Source organism: Pinus tabuliformis, chromosome 2_2, assembly GCF_031772625.1.
Source record: "Pinus tabuliformis cultivar Carrire ecotype Pingquan chromosome 2_2, CPIR1, whole genome shotgun sequence".
Lineage (NCBI taxonomy): Eukaryota > Viridiplantae > Streptophyta > Pinopsida > Pinales > Pinaceae > Pinus > Pinus tabuliformis.
Window position 1 is genome coordinate 117,328,298 of NC_142300.1, and position 17,386 is coordinate 117,345,683.

The window sequence follows — 17,386 nt, forward strand, 5'->3', positions numbered from 1 at the left end:
TTTTTCCTCAGGCACTCAAATCAGGAATGGCTTGCATTTTTGGAAAGCCCTTCACATCCTATCAAAACTTATTTATTTATATTTTCTAGAGGGGCCCAAATTTTGAGGAAAAAAAGGGGAAAAGTGGTCAAAAATCAGCTTTATGGACCTCTTTTTGACAGGCATTGTGCTTCTAGAGCGACCTTGGGAAATTGGAATTTTTGAAGGCCTTCCCATGCGTCATTTTCAAAAATTCAAGGTGTTATGGAAAATGTACTTGAAAATATAGTTGACCGTTCTTTTAGATATTCATTTGGACCTCCGGAAGGCACCTTAAAGTGGTCTCAAAGTCGGTGCTATGCTTCTGTAATTTCATGTGTTTTTTATTTTAAATTTCACTATGTAAATTTCCTAGTTTTTAGTTTGACTTGGTCAAAGTAAAAAATATTGATGTAATTGAACTTGGTGCGAGGTTATATGATGTAGGCATGAATAAATTCACATGATAGGTTGTTTTTGATGTTTAATAGGCCTCATTAAGGAAGTATAATGCAAATCAAAGTCTACAAGAAGTGTTTGTATTTGACCTTCTCACTCTCACCTGTTGGTTGAGAGAATCTTGCAATCAATTCCACCACCTAGGAATTCAACTCCTGAAGGTGGAGAAGTGGTTCAATTGAGTCTATATGTATCATTTATCATTCAGAGAGAAGGGTTGGACTCTTGTTGAGGAGGCTTATAAGTTATGATCTTTTCAGCTAATACAGGAGCAATTGCAGCTATTTTTCAGGAACTCTAGTTCTGTGAGTCTATGGTGTATGTTTAATCTTTCTATTAGTTTCTAATGGATAAATCATCTTTCTTCGCATGATTTTCCTTCTTTCTATGAATTACCTTGCATTTAAATAGACAGGATCCTTGATTTCAATCTCTGTTTATGTGGTGTTCATAGTTGTGTTTATTTCTTCTAAAGCTAATGAACTCATACTTACATATGCTCATTAGTCTCTTCAAAACTTTATAATCTATACTAAATTTAAAAAAATTCAAGTATACCATAGCCTACTGATACACATCTCCTTTCTATACTTGTCTCTGCATTCCTAAAACCTAGACCTAATCACTTGCTCTAAAGCCCATTCCAACAAACCTTAAAATCTCAAATACACAAACAAACTTGCATATCTAGCCTAAAAACTTTATTCTTTAAAGCTATTCATTGATAAAAAACTTTGAGAGATCCCTCTCTGGCTCAGTAGGGCTAGCTACTGAGCTGAAAGTGATTCGAGGTTACCTCTTTCGATCTCCTCCTCAGCCTAGGAAATTGTAGAGGATAACATTTTTGGCGTCGTTGCTGGGGAAACAAGTGTTATATCTTCCTTGGGAAAGAACAACAAAGATCAAATCTGATTGCTTATGGGGAACAGTGATCAGACACATATGAAAGGCTGAACCATTCATCTGGAGACTCCCACTTGATCTGAAGACTCCACTGGTAGCAGGATCTAGAAATCGAAATGAGTTCTTAATCTAGAAGGTATGCCCCTATGCATCGAGATCATGTTCCAGGCTTTCCAAATTGTATGCCTCAGGAAGATTGGCAAACATACTTGCCAAAATTCAGCGATGGAAAAGGTGATGATGCTACACTTCATTTAATAAGATTTCATATGCATGTGCATAAGCTGAGGATTAATTTTCATGAAGATTGTTTAATGAAGATTTTCATGGTCACATTAGAAGAAAGAGCACGATCTTGGTATGAAATCTTGCCTCCTACTTGTATCTATTCTCTCAAGGATTTTCACTCAGTATTTTTTGAGAAGTATAAAGAAGCCTATCCTTCTTTGCTTTTGATTGAGGATTGCTGTGATAATTTTGAAAATTTTATTCAAGAGCTAGAAAGTGCTTATGGCAATGAAGAGTTTATGGATGATGAACTCTTGGATGCTTTGAATGAAAACCCTTTTCACCACCATGTTAAGATCATGGAGTCTGCCCTAGATGATAGTGAAATTGAGCAGAATTCTCCAATAGATGACAGTGATCTTCTATCATCTAAAATATGTGCTAATTTGCAGCAATCATGCCTTTCTTTTAGTACACAAGATACATATGATAATGTCCTTTTTAATTACCCTCCACTCCTTGATGAAGATTCTAATTCTGAGTTGGTTTGTATTAAGATTCCTGAGAGTCATCATTCATCCATTGAGTTTGAAATTAATGAGCAGCAGGTTTGTTTCCTAGAACTTAACGATCAACATGTTTAGAAGATTTTAAACAAGCAAGGAAAAGAAGAAATAGATAGTCAAATGCTTTATGTTTCTTCTGAGGAACTAATGGATAAAATGCAGATTTTAGATCCTTTTAATCAATCTTATTCTCAAGAGCATGAGAATTCAGCTCAAGACGATGGAATTAAAAGGGTATGTGATATAGAATTACATCTTGTTGTGCCAGTTGTGGAAGAATATTTTGAAAGTAATATTTTCCAAATATTTGATGCACCTGTTGCTCTAGAAACTTTCAATCCAGATTTACATGAAGATACATTCATACATGTAGCTTCAAATTTTGAGGATGTTAGATTTCAAATTGATGATCATGAGTTTTAGAGCCATTTGCACATGATGATCTTCCTCCAGATTCAGAAAATGAAGAGTGTGCTTGTATTTCTTCTGACTTTCAAGATATGGTAATGTTCCAGATTATTATAGACCCTATTGCCAATTTGTTACAGCCATCTAGGAAGATGAATTTTTTTGTATTTATGGATCATGAGCACATGTTCAGTGGATACTTGGAGTGGCCTAGCTTTTGTTTTTTCTGCCTGCTCAAGGAAAGTGTGAGTAGGATTCAAGTAAGTAGCCATTTGTTGGATTGGTTACACTGGAGGGATCATTACACATGATTGTATATACATCTTCAGTAGGTTGGCAATTATGATCAGAATTTTGAAGCCTAAGGAGAAGGCCATAAGGATTCTATGATCAGATGTTGTTTTCTTTTTGTTAAAAAAGTTGTAAACTTCGTTTTTCAATCAATATGTTTTTTATAGTCAAGTCAGTTCAGTTAGTCAGTCAGTTTTCAGTTTGATTTCAGTCTTAGCTTTTCGACTCCATACCCAATGGACAAGGATACTTGGTCTACGATGTTCTTGACACCTCCAAGGAGCTTCCATCCCCAGTTGGAGCCAATGTTAGTGTCAGCCAGTTCACCCTGTCACCAGTGATCAAATATGCTCTTACAAGGTGTTGTTAGGGTGTCAAGTCAATTCTTTTTCATTTCAATGAATCTTCAAATAAAAAATTGGTCACTGGATATTGATGTCTAGGTCATTTTTGCTCCCTTCACTTACTCATGGTCTTCATCACTCATCATGGTCATTGTCTTCTTCGAGGTATCATATCTTCATTTAAGTGTCTTGGGTCATGAAATGGTTAAATTCCTCATTTTAGGTCATGGTCTAGGGTTTCACTCCATGTGTCATCATGATACCATATGTCAAAACAAAAACATGTCCATCATGTGATTCAGTGGGTAAAGGGATTTAGCAGCTTAGGGAAAGAAAAATAAAGGTAAAGGTAATGTTTTATTTCAAATAAGACAATGTTGCAGTACACTACCTCGCCTCATCATTTCTCATAGGGACATGTTTGCTTCAAAATATGTTTCTGACCAAATGGAGAAGAATTTTACAAAAGTGAAAGAGGTTTTTGTCCATTATAGTCCAAGGAAAAAAACCTCCTTCAGTTTATGCACATGTATTATGATTTGAGATAAATTCCCAAAATACACTTGCAACAGGAGAGTTGTTACAATTCTAGACAGCTTGACTTCAAGATAGTTTTTCAAGGATTTGGAGCAGGTTTTGGTAGTTCTTAAGGACTCTATTGTGTAGCAGACATTATAAGATTTACAATGGTACCTTTAGATCATAATTTGGATTAGTGGAAGGCATCCAAAAGTTCTTTGCAAGTTGGCGATGCGCTTTGTCAGAGACACCCTGGGTTTTTGCAGTGGCCTTGGGAAAATAAAATTTTCTCCCTGATGGAGTGTCCAAATTACATGCTTGAGGTGTCTATTGTGTAGCATACTTCAAGATCTTTCCCGTGTGCTATCAAGTTCGTAATTTGGAGTAGTTTAAGGCCTTCAAAAGTTGTTTTCAAGTTGGCGATGTGCTTCTGTGAACTACATTGCACTTCTGGAGGTGGCACTGCACTTCTATGAACTGCATTGTGCTTGTGCCATAGCAACGCAAAACTAATGCAAACTCACCTAAATTTTGATTGTGAAGTTTGAAAACATATTTATTGCTATTCTAATCTTGTTCAAAAGTAATTATAAGTCTTTTTCTCACCTTTTTCCTTTGGCAAGATGAATGCAAATGCAAGTTCTCTTCATCTAAGGTTTAGGTGAAATGTTCATGCTGCAAGCACTGGTGTAAGTGATGGTTTGGTTAGTTTTGATGTTGAAAACATGTAAATTTTACACCTCATACCTCTGTACATGTTTAAAACACCCTTTGATTCGCTAAATAACTTATCAATCATCAGATTGCCGCACCCTTACCTAAACCCTAGCTTATACCTAGCATTTTGAGCAAATTTCCTAGCAGCTTTGTTTTTCAATTTCTCCTAATCATTTATTTCCCTCATTTCACTCCATTTAAGCTTCATAAGTTTTCTACCACCCCTATCCATCTCCCAAAATTCCCCTATCATCATCTCCCTTCCCTAACTCCCTCATTTCATCATTTCCTTCCTTGAGCAAGAAAATAGTCAGCTTAAGACTAAACAGTTGATCATGGAGAAAGATAAATCCAAGATGTTACATGAAGGAGGCAAAGGTAAAGTAGTGTTGGAACCTGGTGAACATGATGAACAAGAAAAGTAGGTTGAAAATAAAAAGCCGAGGACAAAGGGTCTCAAAAGGCATTGAAGAAAGAAAAAGAACAAAACCTACTGAATGCAGACCATGGGATTTTCATTGGGGGAGCAATACCATACCACGTGCGTTCATATTGGGGGATATATATTGAGGAAAAAATGACATAATGTATGGAGCATATAAGAAGGGGTAAAGGGTTTTTTATTGGCAGGTATAGAACATGGAGCTGAAAGTTACTTAAAAAATATAAAGGGGTATAAAAAATGTTAATGAAAAAATGGATACTTACAATATCTAGTGAAAGTAGGGATTTTTAAAATTGGGAAGGTGTATTGGGTTCATATTTGTAGGGGGTTAAATAATGCGATTTTTAAAGGTTTTTTCCAATATGTAGTCAAATTAAGGGTATTGTTTAGTATGCCATGAATGCAAGTGACATGTCAGAGGTTCATTGAGTGAAGCCCCCGTGATGCAGACTTGGACATTGATGAGAGAATTGCTTTGGAAATCAGTGAAGACAGGGAGTATTGGTTAGACAAGGTGAATGACCACTTCGAGAAGCTTCTGGATTATGCCAATAGATACAACCAACTACTAAGGCATATGGCACATCACTACCAGGCCAAGAATATCATTTGCAATGTCAAGATCAAACAACAGAAAACAAGCTCAAAGAAGCCCTAAAGGACAAAAATGAGAAGGGTAACTTAGAGATGCTTGATGAAGCATCAATGAGGACTTAATATACTTCATTTACAGCTTGTGACCAATTTTGAAGAAATTCTAAACATTTTTGGTTTTTTGGATATTTTGGTGCCTTGTGCAGAAATTTGGCCAGTCACAGAGGCGTTGCGCTTTTTCCTCAGGAACTCAAATCAAGAATGGCTTATATTTTTGGAAAGCCCTTGGCATCCTCTAAAAGCCCATTGCTTCATATTTTCCAGAGGGAGCCCAAATTTTGAGAAAAAAAGGGGAAAAAGTGGTCAAAATCAGCTTTCTGGACCTCTTTTTGACAGGCACTGCGCTTCTAGAGAGACCTTGGGATATTAGATTGTTAAAGGCCTTCCCATGGGTAATTTTCAAAAATTCAAGGTGTTCTGGAAACTAGCCTTGAAATTATAGTTTACCGTTCTTTTAGATCTTAATTTCCACCTCTCGAAGGCACCTTAAAGTGGGCTCAAAATCAGCACTGCGCTTTTGCAATTTCCTGTGTTTTTTATTTTAAATTTCACTATGTAAATTTCCTAGTTTTCAGTTTGACTTGGTCAAAGTCAAAACTCTTAATGTAATTGAACTTGGTTTGAGGTTAGATGATGTAGGAATGAATAAATGCACATGATAGTTTGTTTTTTATGTTTAATAGGCCTCATTAAGGAAGTACAATCCAAATCAAAGTCTACAAGAAGTGTTTCTAGTTGACCTTCTCACTCTCACCTGTTGGTTGAGAGAATCTTGTAATCAGTTCCACCACCTAGGAATTCGAATCCTAAAGGTGGGGAAGTGTTTCAATTGAGTCTATATGTACTATTTATCATTTAGAGAGAAGGATTGGACTTTTGTTGAGGAGGCTTGTATGTTATGATCTTTTCAGCTAATACAGGAGCAGTTGCAGCTATTTTTCAGGAACTCTAGTTTTGTGAGTCTATGGTGTTTGTTTAATCTTTCTATCAGTTTCTAATGGATAAATCATATTTCTTCACATGCTTTGTATTCTTTCTATGAATTACCTTGCAGTTAAATAGACAGGATCCTTTATTTCAAGCTCTGTTTATGTGGTGTTCATAGTTGTGTTTATTTTTTCTAAAGCTAATGAACTCATACTTACATATGCTCATTATTCTTTTCAAAACTTTTTAATCTATGCTACATTGACAAAATTTCAATTATACCATAGCCTACTGATACCTAGCTCCTTTCTATACTTGTCTCTGCATTCCTAAAGCCTAGACCTAATCACTTGCTCTAAAGCCTAGTCCAGCAAACCTTACACAAATACACAAACAAACTTGCATATCTAGCCTAAAAGTTTTATTATTTAAAGCTATTCATTGATAATAAAAAAATTGAGAGATCCCTCTCTGGCTCAGTAGGGTTGGCTACTGAGCTGAAACTGGTTCGAGGTTACCTCTTTTGATCTCCTCCTTAGCCTAGGAAATTATAGAGGATAACAGTGGCTACATGCCTCTGAGCTATGTTATAATAAGGCCAGAAGGCCTATTTATTATTGAGAAACAAGGGAAAACCCTAAAAATCCAAAAACCTAACCCTAGGAGATCAAAGCGCCAAACTATGGGCCCCATTTGGGTAAATTGGTACATCAACTTCCCGGGGTCATAACTTGGCATACAATCTTCATTTGACTCTCCCAATACCTTGTTAGAAAGATCTATATGAGGACTAGGCCTTGGTTTTCCCAAAAAAGCGTTGTTTAGGGCCTCAAAACGGCTTCGAAATTTCACGACCCAAAAAACTACAAAAAATAGTAAATTATGCTACAATTAAGGAAACTGAAAAACTGAAAGAGACAGTGGTGGGGATCCAAGTGGGATAGGACCCTGCCACCAACATCCACTTGGATCACTTGTCTCGAATATATATATGTGTGTGTGTGTGTGTGTGTGTGTGTGTGTGTGTGTGTGTGTGTGTGTGTGTGAACCAAATACAAATTCTTTTTCAATATAGCATGAAGAAAATGTTATTATGAATATTGAACCTAGTTACATTTTCTAACATTTCCAACTTGGATTCCTTGTATTTGGCATCTTCTATTTCTTCGTGAATCATGGATGAGATTTCAAGAGGTATAAATGGTGAAGTAACTTTCGAAGAATCCTTAGGAGCTATGTGTGTAAATAATAATGCTCTTTTTTCCCCTTTATCACAAATTTTGAATCGTCGAAATAGATCTTCCAATCAAAATTTAGGCCAATTGTAAGTTACATACCTTTAAAAACCCTAATTTGTAGACTATTTAGATGGTTTAACTTTGCCCTGGTATCTCTTTGAAATGTGAGACCTTATGAATCTGAAATTTCATCCCATAGTACTTTAATATATCTTCTCTACAATTCCATAGGTCTAACAAAAATTTGACGTGCTAAGTAAAAGTTATGCTAACTTTACCAAAACTTGTTGATTTTTTGCCTCTTCACAAGAGTGAAGATGTGTATTGTGCCACACATCCAATTTTTTCAATATGATTATGAACTTTTTACATAAGGTACCTAAGTATGTCTCTCCCACCAGTCATCAACAACCCATGAAACATACCACCACGTTGATGTCATGCTACCCTGATTAAAGTGGAGATGCCACTACATCATAGCTCTAAATCCTATTTTTGCATCCTGATATACTTGGTATCTTACTCAAACATCTTGCAAGCTTTTATCCATGCTTCCTCGTACCACCCATCCGTTGTATTCTCTTTATTTGGGTTGAGAAATAGTGTGTAAGGTGAACTCAATGTGTTGTAAGCCTTGCTTATGCAGTTTTGAAGTGGCCTGTTTTACATCTCACCCTTTTCTCTTGCTAAAAGCTACTCAAGGGCATGCTTCTGTTGTTTCACTCTCAGGTGTTTTAACTACTCCTTAATACTAAAAAAATTTATATTTGACCTTGCATTCATGATACTCTACTCTTCAATCTCACTATCCTTCTTCAATATTGTGCCTTTTAACCCCTTGAGTTTTTCCTTTATTTTTAAGAGGCCTCCTACAAGCTTCTACAAATCCATATCTTCTTTGTATTTGTTCAAATAAGCTATCTGATCTTTGTTTCGACTACTTTTGTCATCCTACTATGTGGATGATGATAATTGTGCTTCACCAAATCTTTCTTCTTATGTTGATTCTTCATCAAGTGACATGTTTTCTTCTTAGGGTATGACACTGAATCCACACACCATGTTTCACATACAATTTTTCCCTTAACACCCTGTTAGTTCTAGTCTTTGTAGCCTGTCACCAAGGATCAACATGGGCTCTTACTATGTATAGTTTTGTTAGATGTTTTCAACATGATTTTCAGCACAAAACATGTCATAAGTGTGTACATCAGAAGTAGATCGGAAAGAGCTTTCCAATGGTATATCAAACTCCAAAAACTGGCTCCTGGATCAAAAGATATGATGAAATGAATGATTAACTCAAAGATCTCCCCGTGCAGCGGTTTATGTGTTTAATGATCCATAGGAAACTAGGAGATGTTAGTTGTCGGACTGTGATAAAGAAGGAGAGAACATAGCATTTGAATGCCTATTAGTGTGCTGCTAATCCTCATCTCAACATATGGTGAGCTCGTTCTGCGTTGATTGAAAGAGATATCCATGAATCTGTGCATAAGACATTGTACATTATTGACAGTGATATTGCGGGTGAAAGGTCTCACTAAGGGGAGTAAGTGTGAAGGAGATAACTAGAGATGCTTTATTAGAGAAAGTTACACATGAAAGGGAAATTTGTAATCATGCCAAAAAGGCTACTGCTGCAACATTATTCATTCAGAGGGTCTAGATAGGACACTGTGCGACTAGAAATATTGCAGAATAGTTTCGTTATCAGTGGGATGCACATTTAACTCAGTCAGAAGATATTTCTTTCAATGCAAAACAGATATCAGAAGATATTGTAAGACCCTTTCTTTTCTTCATATGTCAGCCAGCCAAACGGTTTCTTTAGTTTTTCAATACATTATGACATGCAACAGTGCAATGAATAGGAAAAACAAGGCTATTGTACAGATAGATGAATATTTTATCATTACTACAAGTGCTCTAACCATCGTCCTTTGTCCTTCCATTCTATGCCATCAAAATTATGTGAAAGTGTCTTTTCTATATCAAATCAAACAAATTGTCTCGAAGGTTATGATGTTGGAGTTAAAAGTGCAGCAGAACAATTTTGTGTATATAGACTTACAATTCCTTATCTCACACAGAGGCTTCCTGCTGCATTGTTACCTGCTTCAACATTCATTGACTTTCTCTCCATGTTTGAGAACAATGGTGGTAATGGCATATTTCAAAGGAAGTTATCTTGTTAATTTTGAATTAGGTTCTATCGACAACCCTGAACATTCTGGACAGCTTATGGAGGGCTTATGTTGTATAGAATATGTGTTTTCTTTTTCCTGTATTTTAGAGAATTTGATGCTATGGATTGAGAAAAAATGGCGATCAAAGCGGAAAGTAGATGAGGATGAGGAAGAATATGATGACCATAGTTCTAGTGTTCCCAAGCACCATTTTTTGAGTGGTACAGAAAATGGGGATGGATTTACTGAATTGACTTCATCACTCATCGAGTATTTGAGGCCAGTCCATCAGCAGTGGCATCTGCACCAGCTTCTAGCTACAGTGAAAAAGGAGGGTTCTTCTATGCATGAAGTATATCTAGGTCATGGCGGCTTAAAGACAAAATTGGAACTGCAAGATGTTGCCCAATTGTATTCATACCTGCTCGCTACCTTTTCTTCCTTGAATTCCTTTGGTGGACCTTTGCCTATTCTTAATTTATTAGCTTTCACTCAGGGATTTTTGTCACAGTTATGGGAATGGTTAGAGAGATTTCTTATTTTCAAGAAAGATGGATTTACAAGAGTTAAGAAGCAATTCCAGACCAGTCTAAGTATTGGTGAGAACCAAATTCATGATATAGTTGGCAGAAAGGAAGAAAGTTTGATAAAAAATGTAAGCAATAAATGGGCCTCTACCTTTCTAAGAACGAAAGGGAAGTCTTCAAATGGAGATAGCAGTACTGATATGTGTAAAGATAACTCTCTTCAGCAATATACTGATAAAGATGATAGATGCACAGTATGGGACTTGGAACCTATGAAGAAGGGTCCTCAGGGCATTCCAAAAGATACTTCAACAATGTTACTTCTATTTTGTGCAACTTATGCCCACTTGCTTATGGTTCTTGATGATGAAGAATTCTATGAAAAACAGGCTCTTTTTACAGTGGAACAACAAAGAAAAATTGTGGCAATGCTTAATACAATGGTCTACAATGGCTTTTTGAATAATTTTGAGCATCATAACAATCGTTTGATGGATGCAGCTGTTAGGTGTTTGTACTTTTTATATGAAAGATATTGTAGACGTAGTTACTGCCCCCCATCTCTATGGCTTGCTCCTGCTGTCAAATATCATCCTCCAATTGCTGCAGTAGCTAGAGCACATGAAGTTGTGTCAACTTGCTTGAAGTTGGGAGACTCATTCGTGCCTTCAACGATGGGTTCTTTGGTCACAACTACTCCACATGTGTTTCCTTTTGAAGAAAGGGTACAGATGTTCCGTGAGTTTGTCAAAGCTGATAAATTGGCCTGAAGAATGACAGGGGAGGTTGTTGGACCTAGGCCAGGATCAATTGAGATAGCAGTGTGTTGTGACCATATAGTGGAGGATGGATTTGCACAATTGGATTCCCCTCGGTCAAAATTGAAGTCATGTGTTAATGTTTCATTTGTTAATGAGTGTGGCCTTCCAGAGGCAGGGTTAGATTACGGAGGTAGCTTTAAGTAATTTCTCATGGATTTAGCGAAGTCTGCTTTTGACCCTCGGTGTGGACTTTTCCTGCAAACTTCAACAGATGAGAGACTGCTATTTCCACACCCATCAGCAAGAATCCTTGCAAATGGGGTGCAGATGATTAAGTTCCTCGACAGAATTGTTGGTAAAGCTTTGTATGAGGGAATTTTACTAGATTATTGCTTCTCTCATGTTTTTGTCCAGAAACTGCTAGGCGGATATAGCTTCCTTGATGAGCTTTCTGGCTTTGATCTAGAATTGCATCGAAATCTTATGTATCTAAAGCATTATGAAGGGGATTTTAGTTACCTTGCTTTTGATTTCGCAATAAAAGAGGAGGTTTTTGGAAATCTAGTGGTTATTGAGCTTAGACCGGGTGGTGCTAATATGACTGTTACAAATGAAAATAGGTTACATTATGTACATGTAATGGAAGACTATAAACTTAATCCGCAGATCCAGCCACTAATAAATGCATTCAATAGAGGATTATCAAATTTGATTTCACCATCGTGGCTGAGCTTATTTAATGCAAGGGATTTCAATCAATTGCTTTCAGGGGAGAGCATGACTTTGATGTTGATGACCTGAGAAACAACACTCAGAATACAGGTGGTTACTCTGAGAGTAGTCGAACTATTAAATTATTTTGGGGAGGATAAGTTGCGGCCTAGTTTTGAAAGAAACCTTATTGGTTCCAAGGATTCTTGTTTGTTTTGTCATGCTTACGATGAGATTCAAAGGCCCAGCTCAGCACCCCTGCGTCCACAACACATACAAGGTCAAGAAATAAAATCCAAGCCAATCAAGTTGTGGCGCTGCACTTCTGGAGTGTGGCCCTACGCGCAGTGCTTACACTTGGGAAACAAACAGAACAACAGGTCGATCAAACAAATCCAAAATTCGTGCAAGCAGGTGCAAGGTGGCAGTCAAAAGGAAGATTTTGTGGAATATGGTTCCACACCTGAGGAAGTAGATATAGTGATATTAATCCACTTGGCAAGCCTTCACATAATTTGGTTTTTCAAAAACTATTTCTCATGGTTCTCAAGATAGTTTGGGATTTTAGTTGCAAATTAGTTTATAATAGAGTTTTATGATAGGGTTTTATTTTTAATTTTTTTTCCTATGTTGAGGAAATAAAAATAGATTTGTAATTTACTATATATAGGATTATTTTTAAAAGATAGAGATTCGATTTGCAACAGGAAGAGGCATTTAGACTGTGTAAAGTTTTATTGAATATCATTTTAATAAAGTAGTTTTTTCCCTTTAGGCCTGGGATCCATCACGGTGCTTAAATGTCCAGTATGTTTTTCTCATAAATTCATTTACACATTATATTTTTTCTGCTATTTTGTGTTGTAGCATTCTCTAAGTGAAATGTTTAGAATTCATCAATGCCATGATGCTCCTTTCATAATGATTATGTTGTGTCATGTGCGGTTATCTTTTCAGAACCCATCCCCTGATAGATGCTCTGTTGAGTAACCGTGTGCTTCTCTTTCGTCTAAAGTTATTGTTGCAGATCCATCCCTTGTTTGTTGCCTGCAGGGCAGCGGGCTTTCTCCCATATTCTTCTCACATTCACAATCTTTATCTGGATGAACATTGCACTTACTTTGCCCCAAGTTTGCCGGCAGAAACTAGCTTCGACTCCATAGCTCAATGGTCCTTTCTCTTGTTGTTTTCGACCCAAAAAAACCTTTCAAAAAAATCCATGCACTCCATAGATAGCCTAAAATTTCATTTATTGCAGCCACATCTTGTTGGCAAAGAGAGAGCCCTCTCTGGTCTGGCAGGGCTAGATGCCAGATTGAAAGCTTGGTCTATGGTTACCTCGCAATTACCTCTTCTCAGCCTTGAGGTTCATTCTTAGTGCTAACATATTGGCACCATTGTCGGGGACGAGGTGACAGATCTTCTCCGGGAAAGATCGTTCAAGTTGCAGATATGGTTGTTGATGGTGGACAGAAGTCAGACACATATGAAGGCTGAAATCATCTACCTGGCGACTTCATTGTTCAAGATCCCAAGCTTCAAATTTTCAAAGTGACTTCACTGCCAATGAATCCAGAATCCAGATTTCAAAACGTTGATGGCAATCACCGATGACAGGGTATGTGGCAAACCCTGTGTGTTGTGAAGCTTTTAAAGAAGTTAGAGATCAATTAGTGGATATTGAAATAGATGAAGTATTTTTCATTACTATGCTTCAATGTTAGAGATCTCTGAAGTTTCCTCCTAAAGCCAAAATTGGTTTCTTTGAGTTAGTTGTTGAAAAAATTGAGAAGGAGATTTAGTATTTAAATGATCAGATCCAATCATATGAATTCCGAGATCCCACAACATTCTTGGAAACTCTCCCTCCTTCAAAACAATAAACAATAGGGCTGCCCGTGGATGTTTGCATTGACAGTTTGCAGCTGGAGGTTTGTGTTGAGGAGTTAGGGCAGCGAATAAAGTCTATTGTCTTTGATCCTATTGTCGCATATATGGAGTATTTTTTCAGTTTGAATGATAAGTCATATTGTCTTTCACACAGCCAAACTCAGTTTATGCATGTATGGCTGTCAGCATTTCCAATTGTGTCCTGGTTCAAGCACTTTCTAGCAGCATCCTTGTCACAGTTACGTGATTGGCTGATCTGGCATTGCAATATCACTTGATCTATTGATTTTGCTGCAAAGTAGGGTATATTTGTAAATAAATAAGCTGCCCAAGGTAGCATTTCAGTTTCTGGTATTTATCTATGTACAGGTTGCAGTATGTGTATGTTTTATGGATTGGTATAAGTTGTTTATGTTTGTAGTTGTTTGACCGTATTGTCGAATGGATGAGGCACTAATCTACATGTTCCTAGAGATCTACAGTTATTGGCACCTCCAAGGAGTTTCCATCCCCAATAAGGTCGATGTTAGTTCCAGTCTTCGCAGCCGGTCACCAGGGATCAACATGGGCTCTTACTGTGTCTGGTTTTGTTAGATGTTTTGCACGTGATTTTTAGCACAAAACATTTCATAATTGTTTCCATCATAAGTAGCTTGGAAAGAGCTTTCCAACGGTATATCACACTCCAAAAACTGGCTCCCGGATCAGAAGATATGATCAAATGAATCATTAACTCAAAGATCTCCCCGTGCAGCTATTTATGTGTTTAATGATCCAGAGGAAACTAGGAGATGTCAGTGGCGGGGCTGTGATAGAGAAGGAGATAACATAGCATTTGAAGGCCTATTACCGTGTTGCTAATCCTCATCTCAACATATGGCAACTCTCATTCTACTTTGATTGAAAGAGATATCCATGAATCTATGCAGATGACATTGTACATTGCTCACAGTGATATTGCGGGTGAAAGGTCTCACTAAGGGGAGCAAGTGTGAAGGAGATAACTAGAGATTTTTTATTGGAGAAAGTTACACATGAAAGGGAAATTCGTAATCATGCCAAAAAGCTACTGCTGCAACATTATTCATTTAGAGGGTCTGGAGAGGACATTATGTGACTGGAAATATTGCAGAACAGTTTCGTTATCAATGGGATGCACATTTAACTCTGTTGACACCTAATCATCAGTATTGGGTGAATAACTGAAATTTATGTAAATAAATAATAGAGAATATGAATAGTCACCGGGAGATGAAATGAACAGTCTCTCCCTCATGTATATAATAAAGACCAACCTAAATGAATATCAACGAATTGTTTTTGAGGAGTTACTGCCTGGTCTGACATGGTATCAGAGCCAGTGCCATTTTTGGCTTCCCTCTACTTTGTAACTCCCTATTCTACCTATGTTCTGCCTTGCATACAAAACACTGCTCTCTGTCTTTTATTCATATTCATATTCACCTGCATATAAAAGCGTTGCTCCTCTACTCTGCTCTGACATATAATACGTTGCTCATTTCCCATATAATACGCTTCCCATGGTAAACGTTGTGGTATGCTGCTGATGGTGTCAGTTTCCTTACGCTTGCTCCATGCACAGTATACATTTTATTCTTGCAGTGAATAGTCCGCCCTCCAAACCGTTTTGTTGGGTGTCAGTATATGTTTTATTCTTGCAGTGTCTACCTTTTCATAGACCTTTTCTTCTAGATTTCTCAATCGTTCCTAGTGCCACATTGCAATGGTGTCTGTAACATTTCTATGTTATGTCGAATCAGCGTAGTTTGTGAAATCTGTGGTTAGGAAAATGTCGAGAAATCATGAGAGGTGCTATCAGTCTCGCCAGAGAGGTTACTTGTTAACCCCCTATACTACTAGTGTAACCCCTTATTATTATTAGTACAACCCACTTATTATATTGTTGTACCCATGTAGTGCCCATATTGTTACTATTGTGCCCCATAGAAGCCCACTATTGTTATTATTGTGCCCTTACATTATTATTTTTATGTCGGCTCTGATTATGTTATGACCCCTTAGACTCTTATATATAGGAAGGAGGTCTTTTCATTTGTATCATCCAAGAATTGTTCATTTATGTATTGTAAAGGAGGTTGCCCCCTCGAAGAGGCTGAATTCTAAGGCGTTGATCTATCTTTTCTATCTTTTCTTGAGCTAGTTTCATAACATTTGGTATCAGAGCTTTGGATTCTAGGGTTTCGCTGCTCCAAACAGGTCATCGTGGAATTTTCACTATAACTTTTTTTCTGCGACGTTTCAAAAGTTACAAAAAAAACCCATTTGAGAATAAATCGTGATGAATCTCGGGTCCGAATTTCAGAGCTTTTCATGCTATATTTGCGGAGATATGATCTTAGGGAGTTGGTCTTTTTGTAGACTCCTGAATTACATTCCAAACAGGTGACCTGGGGAAAATCGTCATAACTTTCTCTTTGAGAATTGGATTGAAATTTCATCAAAAGGTACAGAAAGAGGACGGACTTTAGTTTATTGTTTATCTTTTTCAGATCCAAAGGTTGAAACAATGACTCATGGCACGTCATACAAGTTCGCTCTACTGAACTAGTCTATAATCAGGTCATCTTGGGAGATTGTGCATAACTCTTCCTTGGAGAACCCAAATTAGATCAGACTAGTGGCATTGGAAAGAGGACACAGAGGGCTACTACAAGTCGCAATTTTAGAACTTAAAGATCTGAAAGTACAGAGTTACAGTTGTTTCAAGATCAAGCTCCTAAAATCAAGAAAAAGCAGGATGAGGAAGTTTGATGGAAAGGATCCGGTAAATTGGATACTTCAGATGGAGCAATATTTTGATCTACATGGTGTACCACTATTACAAAAGGTATGTATTGCATCTTCATATTTAGAACCGGATCAATTTTTATGGTATGAAGGGCTTTGTTCTCGTAAACAACTTGTTACGTGGTCAATTTTCACGGAGGAAATGATAGCACATTATGAGGATACAAAGAGCAACACCTTCTTTAGAGCAACACCACAACAATTGGAAAGAGTAAAAGCACTTTGTGACATATTGGAAAGCAAAATTATGGAAACCAAGAAGCATAACCCTCACAACTATAAAGATGAAAGTGTTGTTTCTCCTAGCCTTCCACAACCTACAAGGGTTACACCACAACAATTGGAAGAAATAAGAGAAAAAGGGCTTTGTTACAATTGTGATAGCAAATGCACTAGAGGTCATAAGTGTGCTGAGAAGAAATTATTTTACATAGAATATGAAGAGGAGGAAGAAAAGGATCATGAAACATCAAAGGAAGAAGATATATGCCAGGACCCCACCCCAGAGAAAGAAGAAATGAATCAGACGATATCTTGTAAAGCATTGGCAGGAATTACCACTCCTCAAACTCTCAAGATAGAAGGACATATCAAGAAGAAAAAGGTGCAAGAAGTGAAAGATCACATCGAGAAAGAATAAATGAATCCAACCATATCTTTTAATTCATTGGTCGAAATTACCACTCCTCAAACTATCAAGATAGAAGGACATATCAAGAAGAAAAATGTTCAAGAAGTGAAAGATCACATCGAGCATCAAGA

The 17,386-nt window shown here is 37.1% G+C and overlaps 1 pseudogene; it reads left to right on the forward strand.

Moving 5' to 3' along the window:
- The first annotated feature begins 9,523 nt into the window (after positions 1-9,523).
- On the forward strand, positions 9,524-12,066 carry LOC149191633 (E3 ubiquitin-protein ligase UPL7 pseudogene; annotated as a pseudogene).
- Positions 12,067-17,386: the final 5,320 nt, after the last annotated feature.